This window comes from Chiloscyllium plagiosum, chromosome 21, assembly GCF_004010195.1.
Source record: "Chiloscyllium plagiosum isolate BGI_BamShark_2017 chromosome 21, ASM401019v2, whole genome shotgun sequence".
Lineage (NCBI taxonomy): Eukaryota > Metazoa > Chordata > Chondrichthyes > Orectolobiformes > Hemiscylliidae > Chiloscyllium > Chiloscyllium plagiosum.
Genome location: NC_057730.1, coordinates 60,453,183 through 60,462,012, shown reverse-complemented (window position 1 = coordinate 60,462,012; position 8,830 = coordinate 60,453,183).

The following is an 8,830-nucleotide window of genomic DNA, read 5'->3' as shown; positions in this document are numbered from 1 at the left end:
GTTACACTGAAACCCTGTACGCTTCGGGAAGATTCCATGTACGCAGTAACATCCTATTTAAAATCTGGCCGGATCCTTGTCCATTGTAATACCATGTACACACCTGGCACTGTCGCGTTACTCTGTAAGCTGAACACACTTGGTAGGTTCTGATACTCTGTGAATACCTATACACACCTGGCATGATCCCAATACACTGTGAATCCGTGTTCAAACCTGGCACTGTTGAGTTACACTGCAAGCCTAAACACACCTGGTAGGTTCCCGATATATTGTGAAACACCGTAATCACTTGGAACAGTTGTGTTGCAGTGTGAAAGCCTTTACACACTTGGCAGGGTCCTGATACATGGTGAAACCTTGTATATACTGGGCAAGATCCTGATACACTGTTAATCCCTGTTTACAACTGACTGGATTCTGATATACTGTGAACCCACGTACACTCTTGGCAGGATCGTGAGAAACTGTGAAACCCTGTACAGTACTGGCAGGATCCTATTACAGTGTGAATCCCTGTACACGCCTGGCATGGTTCCGATAAACTGTGATACCGTGCACACACCTGGGAGAGTTCCAATACACTGTAATACCCTGTATACACCTGGCAGTATCCTGATATACTCTGACATCCTGTCCATTCTGGCAGGGTCCTCATACATTGTGATACACTGTTCACACCTGGCAGGATCCTGTTCCACTTTGAAAAAATATATACAAACGGCAGGGTCCTGATGCACTTTGAAAACACTACTTACACCTGGCAGGATACTGATACACTGTGGAAACAGGGATGAACCTGTCATGGTCCCTTTGCACATTGAAACCCTGTACAATCCTTGCAGGGTCACTGTACGCTGTGAAACCCTGTACACACCTGGAAGGTTCACGACATATTGTGAAACCCTGTACAAGCCTGGCAAGGTCTTGACACGTTGTGAAACCGTGTACAGACTTGGCAGGATCCTATGACAGTGTAAAACCCTGTACACACCTGGCAGGATCGTATGACAGTGAGAAATACTGTACACACCTGGCAGGGGTCCAATACGCTTTGAAGCCGTGTACACACCTAGCAGCATCCTGATATATTGCAAAACCCTCTTCACACCTGGCAGGATCCTGTTCCACTGTGAAAATCTGTACACAAATGGCAGCGACCTGATACACTGTGTAACCGTGTACACACCTGGCAGAGTCCAGATGCACTGTCAAATCTTGTTTACACCTGTAAGTGTCACGATACACTGTGAAACCCTGTACGCACCTGGAAGGGACACGACACGCTGTGAAACGTTGTACACGCCTGACAAGGTTTGGAAACACTACGAAACCGGGTACACACCTGGCAGGATCCTATGACATTGTGAAACCCTGTACACACCTGGCAGGGTGCCAATATGATGTGGAACTGTGAACACACGCAGCAGGATCCTGACACACTTCGAAACCCTCTGCACAACTGGCGGGATCCTGGTAGTCTATGAAATCCTGTTCCCACATTGCAGTGTCCCGATCCACTGAGAAACCCTGTACACACTTGACTGTGTCCTGATACACAGTGAAACTCTGTAACCAACTGGCAGGGTCCTGATGCACTGCAATCTTCTGTACACACCATTGACACCTGATACACGGTGAAATCCTGTACACAACTGACAAGGTCGCGTTCCACTGTAACCCTATACACATTTGGAAGGTTCCAATTACGGTGTGAAACTCCATTAAACCTGGGAGGTTTCGGATCCATTGTGAAACCATGTACACACCTGGCACTGTCGCGATACTTTGCACGCCTAAAAACACCTGGCAGGGGTCTGATACATGGTGAAACCCGATACACACCTGGCAAGATCCTGATATACTGCGAATCCTTGTTTGCAATTGACAGATCCTAATACACTGTGAAGCTATGTACAATCTTGGCAGGATCCTGATATACTGTAAAACCCTGTGCACTCCTGGCAGGATCCTGATACACTGTGTATCCTTATACACACCTAGTAGGGATCCGATACACTGTGATACCGTGCACACACCTGGCAGAGTTCTGATGCACTGTGAAACCCTGTATACAGCTGGCAGGATCCTGTTCCATTGTGAAAACCTGGACACAACTGGCAGGGTCCTGATGCACTATGAAATCATGAACACACCTGGCAGAGTCCCGATACACTGTGAAACCCTACTTACACTTGGCAGGATCCTGATACACTGTGAAATTTTGTTTACACCGAGCAGTATCCTGATACACTGTGGAATCCAGTATGCATCTGGCAGAATTCGGTTGCACATTGAAACCCTGGACAATCCTTGCAGGGTTCCAATACACTGTGAAACCCTGTACACACCTGAAAGGGGAACGGCACGCTGTACACGACTGGCAATGTCTTGGCACACTATGAAATCATGCACATACCTGGCAGGATCCTATGACAGTGTGAAACCCTGTACTGACCTGGTAGGACCTCGATCCCCTGTGAATCCCTGTTTGCAACTGGCAGATCCTGTTACACTGTGAAGCCAGGTCCACGCTTGCCAGGATGCTGCTATACTGTCAAACCCTGTCCATTCCTGGCCGGATCCTGATACACTATGTATCCCTTTGCACGCCTGGTAAGGTTGCAATACACTGTGAAACCGTGCACACACTGGCAGAGATCTGATACACTGCAAAACCATGTATACACCTGGAAGGATTCTGATATACTCTGAAAACCTGTACACACCAGACAGGATTTTGTTCCACTGTGAAAACGTGTACACAAAGGGCAGGGTCCTGATGCACTGTGAAACCGTGAATGCACCTGGCAGAATCCTGTTACACTGTGAAAACCGTGCTTACGCCTAGCATTATCCTGATACACTGTGGAATCCAGTATGCACCTGGCAGGATTCGCTTGCACATTGAAACCCCGTACAATCACTGCTGGGTCCCGATACACTGTGAAACCCTGTACACACCTGGAAGTTTCACGACACGCTATGAAATCCTGTACACGCATGGCAAGGCCTTGACACACTATGAAACCGTGTACAGACCTGGCAGGATCCTATGACAGTGTAAAACCTTGTACATAGCTGGAAAGATCGCGATAAATTGTGAATCTCTGTTTGCAACCGGCAGATCATGATACACTGTGACGCCATGTACACTCCTTACAGGATCCTGATATTTGTATATCCCGTACATCCCTGGTCGGATTACGATACACAGAAACTATGTACACACCTGGCAGAGTTCTGATACACTGTAAAACCCTGTATACACCTGCAGGATGCTGATATATTCTGAAAATCTATAGAATCTGGCAGGGGCCTAAAACATTGTGAGACACTGCGCACACCTGGCAGGATCCTGTTCCACTGTAAAACCTGTCTACAAATGGCAGGGTCCTGATGCACTGTGAAACCGTGAACACACCTGGCAGGATCCTGATACACTGTGGAACCTAGTATGCACCTGGCAGGATCCGGTTGCACATTGAGACCCTGTACAATCCTGACAGGGTCCCGATACACTGTGAAACCCAGTACACATCTGGAAGGTTCACGACACGTTGTGGCTCCCTGTACACGCCTGGCACGGTCTTGAAACGCCTGGCACGCCTGGCACGAGTCGTGAGTTCATGGAATGCCCTGCCAGTAGCAGTGGTAGACTCTCCCTCTTTATGGGCATTTAAAAGGGCATTGGATAGGCATATGGAGGATAGTGGGCTAGTGTAGGTTAGGTGGGCTTGGATCGGCGCAACATCGAGGGCCAAAGGGCCTGTACTGCGCTGTATTTTTCTATGTTCTATGTTCTATGAAACCGTGTACAGACCTGGCAAGATCGTATGACAGTGGGAAACCTTGTACACACCTGGCAGGGTCTCGATACGCTGTGAAACCGTGTGCATACCCAGCAGGATCCTGTTAGTGTGTGAAACTCTGTACCCACCTGGCAGTGCCCGATACACTGAGAAACCCTGTACACAAATGGCAGGGCCCCGATGCACTACAATCTTCAGTACACACCTGGCAGTGTCCTGATACACTGTGAAACCCTATATACACCTGTCAAGGTCGGGTTATACTGTAACCTTGTTCACATCTGGAAGGTTCGAGATACGATGTGAAACCCCTTTAATCCTGGCAGGTTCCTAATCCATTGTGAAACACTGCCAACACCTGGCAGGGTCCTGATATGCTGTGAAGCCTGATACACATCTGGCAGGCACCTGATTCACTGTGAAACGTTTTACACACCAGATGTGGTCTACTTGCAGTGTGACACCCTGTACAGACCTGGCAGCGTCCTGATGCACAGAGAAACCCTGTGGTCGTCTGGCAGGGTGCCAATGCACTGCGAACTTCTGTACACACCTGGCAGTATCCTGATCCACTGTAAATCCCTGTACATGCCTGTTACGGTCGTGTTACACTGAAACCCTGTACACTTCTGGAAGATTCTATGTACGCTGTAAAACCCTATTTAAACCTGGCAGAATCCTGATCTATTATAAAACCATGTACATACCTGACATTGTCGCGTTCTTCTGCAAGCCTGAACACACCTGGCAGGTTCTGATCCTCTGTGAATACCTATGCAATCCAGGCAGAATCCCAACACATTGTGAATCCGTGTTCACACCTGGCACAGTCGGGTTACACTGCAAGCCTGAAAACACCTGGGAGGTTCCCGATACATTGCGAAACACTGTAATCACTTGGAACAGTCGTGTTACAGTGTGGCAGTCTTTACACACGTGGCAGAGTCCTGATACATTGTGAAACATTGTGCATACCTGGCAGGATCCTGTTCCTCTTTGAAAGCCTGTACAGCAATGGCAGGGCCCTGATAAACTGTGAAAGCGTGTACACCCGTGGCAGTGTCCCGATATACTGTGAAAACTTGTTTACACTTGGTAGAATACGGATACACGTGGAACCCAGTATGGACCTGGCAGGATCCGGTTGTACATTGAAACCCTGTACAATCCTTGCAGGGTCCAAATGCACTGTGAAACTCTGTACACATCTGGAAGTGTCACGACATGCTGTGAAACGCTGTGCACGCCAGGCAAGGTCTTGACACACTATGAAACTGTGTACACACCTGGCAGGAGCCTTTGATAGTGTGAAATCCTGTACACATCTGGCAGGGTCTCGGTACGCTGTGAAACCGTGTACATACCCAGCAGAATCCCGATACACTGCGAAAGGCTGTGCACACCTGCCAAGGTCGCGTTTCACTGAAACCCACTATACATCTGGAAGGTTCTGGATATGTGTAAAACCTCTTTAAACCTGACAGGTTCCTGATGTATTGTGAAACACTGCCAACACCTGGCAGGATCCTGATACGCCGTGAAACCTGATAATCGTCTGACAGTCGCCTGATCCACTGTGAAACGCTGTACACACCTCGCCGGGTCGACTTGCAGTGTGACACCCTGCTCAAACCCGACAGCCTCCTGATGCACAGAGAAACCCTGTGCACACCTGGTAGGGTCCCGATGCACTGTGAACGTCTGTACACACCTGCACGTTTCCTGATTCAATATGAACCCATGTACACACCTGTCACGTTCGCGTTAAACTGAAGCCCTGTACACTTCTGGAAGGTTCAGAGTACCTTGTTTAAACCTGGCTGGTTCCTGGTCCATTGCAAAACCATGTACATACCTGACACTGTCGCGTTTCTCTGCAAGCCTGAACACACCTAGCAGGTTCTAATACTCTACGAATACCTTTACCCTCCTGGCAGAATCCCAGTACACTGTGAATTGTGTTCACACCTGACACAGTCGGGTTATACTGCAAGCCAGAACACACCTGTTAGGGTCCCGATACATTGTGAAACATTGTAATCACTTGGAACAGTTGTGTTACAGTGTGAAAGCCTTTACACTCGTGGCAGGGTCCTGATTCATGGTGAAACCCTGTTTCCAGGAACAAGATCCTGTTAAACTGTGAATCCCTGTTTACAACTGACAGGATCCTGATGACTCTGAACCCATGTACAATCTTGGCAGGATCTTGAAACACTGTGAAATCCAATACACTCCTTGCAAGATCCTGACACATTGTGAATGCCTGTACACAACTATTAGAGTCCCGATAGACTGCCAAAATGTGGACACACCTGGTAGAGTCCAGATATACTGTGAAACCCTGTACGTGCCTAGTAGGATGCTGATGCACTCTGAAACCATATCCATTCTGACAGGCTCCTGATACATTTTGAACCATTGTGGATCCCTGGCAGGATCGTGTTCCGCTTTGAAAACCTGTACAGAAATTGCAGGGTCCGGATAAACTGCAAAACCATGTACACCCCTGGCAGAGTCCCGGTGTATTGTGAAACCTTGTTTATTCCTGGACGACTCTGGATACATGTGGATCCCAGTATGCACCTGGCAGGTTCCAGTTGCACATTGAAACCCTGTACAATCCTTGCAGGGTCCCGATGCACTGTGAAACTCTGTACATATCTGGACGGGTCACGACATGCTGTGAAACACTGTACATGCCAGGCAAGGTCTTGACACACTATGAAACCGTGTACACACCTGGCAGGAGCCAGTGACCGTGTGAAATCCTGTACACACCTGGCAGGACCCCAATACACAGTGAAACCATGTACATACCCAACAGGATCCTGATACACTGCAAAACCCTGTGCACACCTGGCCGGATCCTGCAAGACTGTGAAACCTTGTTCCCACCTGGCAGTGTCACGATACACTGAGAAGGCCTGTACACACTTGGCTGTGTCCTGATACACTGTGAAACCCTATACACAACTGGCAGGGTCCCGATGTGCTGCGATCTTCTGTACACACCTTTTACTGTTGATACACTGTGAAACCCTGTACACAACTGTCAAGGTCGCGTTACACTGGAACCCTGTACGCATCTGGAAAGTTACAGATATGGTGTGAAAACCCTTTAAAACTGGCAGGTTCCGGATCCATTGTGAAAACGTGTACACACCTGGCACGGTCGCATTACTCTGCACGCGTGAACACACCTGGTAAGATTACAATACATGGTGAAAACATGTACACACCTGGCAAGGTCCTATACACAGTGAATCCCTGTTTGCAACTGGAAGATCCTGATACACTGCGAAGCCATGTACATTCTTGGCAGGATCTTGATATATAGTGAACCCCTGTACACTCCTACCAGGATCCTGATACACTGTGCATCCCTGTGCACACCTGGTAAGGTTCTGATACACTGTGAGACCGTGCACACACCTTGCAGAGTTCTGATACACTGTAGAACCCTGTACATATCTGGCAGGATCCTGATATACTTTGAAAACCTGTCTAATCTGGCCGAGTCCTTTATATTGTGATACACTGTTCATACATGGCAGGGTCCTGATGCAATGTGAAACCGTGCACACACCTGGCAGTGTCCCAATACATTATGAAACACTTTTTCTTACACTTGGCAGGATCGTGAAACGCCGTGTGCACCTAGCAGGATCCTGTTACACATTGACACCCTGTACTAACATGGCAGATTTCGATACACTGTGAAACCGTGTGCACTCCTTGCAGGGTCCCGATGCACTTTGAAACCCTATAGTCACTTGGCAGGATCCTGATATTCTGTGAAACTCAATACACGCTTAGCAGGTTTCGATACACTGTGAAACCGTGTGCAGACCTTGCCGGATGCTGCTAATTTGTGAAACCCTGTACACACCTGGCATGGTCCTGTTACACTGTGGAACCCTGGACACACCTGGCAGCATCCCAGTGCAATGTGAAATTCTATACACAGCTGGCAGAATCCCAATACACATTGAAACCCTGTACACACCTGGGACGGTCCCGATATGTTGTGAAACCGTGTACACACCTGGCAGTGTCCTGTTACACTGTCAAATCCTGGACACACCTGACAGCGTCCCAGTACAACGTGAAAACCTGTACACACCAGGCAGGGTCACGATACACATTTAAAGCCTGTACACACCTGGAGGGTGCTGATATGTTATGAAACCCTTTAAACACCTGGTAGGATCCTGCTGCACTGTGGAACCTTTTTCACACATGGCAGGTTCGCGCTACACCGTGAGACACAGCACACCAATTCGTGTCCCGATCCACTGTAAAAACCTATATAAACATCGCAGGATCATTTTACACTGTGGAACTCTGTTCACCCATGGCAGGTCGCGCTACACTGTGAGATCCAGAACATGCCTTTCTGGTCCTGATATACTGTGAAAACTTGGTTACACCTGACAGGGTTTAGATACATTGTGAAACCCTGTACACACCTGGTAGGATCAAAATACACTGTTAAACCCTGTACACTCCTGACAGGATCCTGATGCACTCTGAAATCCGTTTCATTGACCCAATACACTGTTAACTGCCTGTCTTAACCTGGAAGAGTTATCATATACTGTGAAAACTTGCAGTCGCCCGGCAGGGACCTGATATAATGGGAAACCCACTACACACCTGCCAGAGTCCCTATACATTGTGAAACACTGTACACAACTGGCACGATCCTGATCCAGTTTGAAATCCTGTACACACCTGGCAGGTTGACGATACACTGTGGGTCCATGCACACACATAGCCGGGTCGCCTTACACTGTGAAAACCTGGCCAGTTCCGATACACTGTGAATCTTTGTTTATATCCGGCAAGGTCCTGATGCACTGTGAACCCTGTACATTCCTGGCAGCATCCTGATGCATGTGAAACCCTGGACATACTTGGCAGCATCCGGGTACACTAGGAAAACCTGTACACAGTTGGAAGGATCCCGATGATATGTGAAAACATGTGCACACATGACAGGGTCATGATTCACA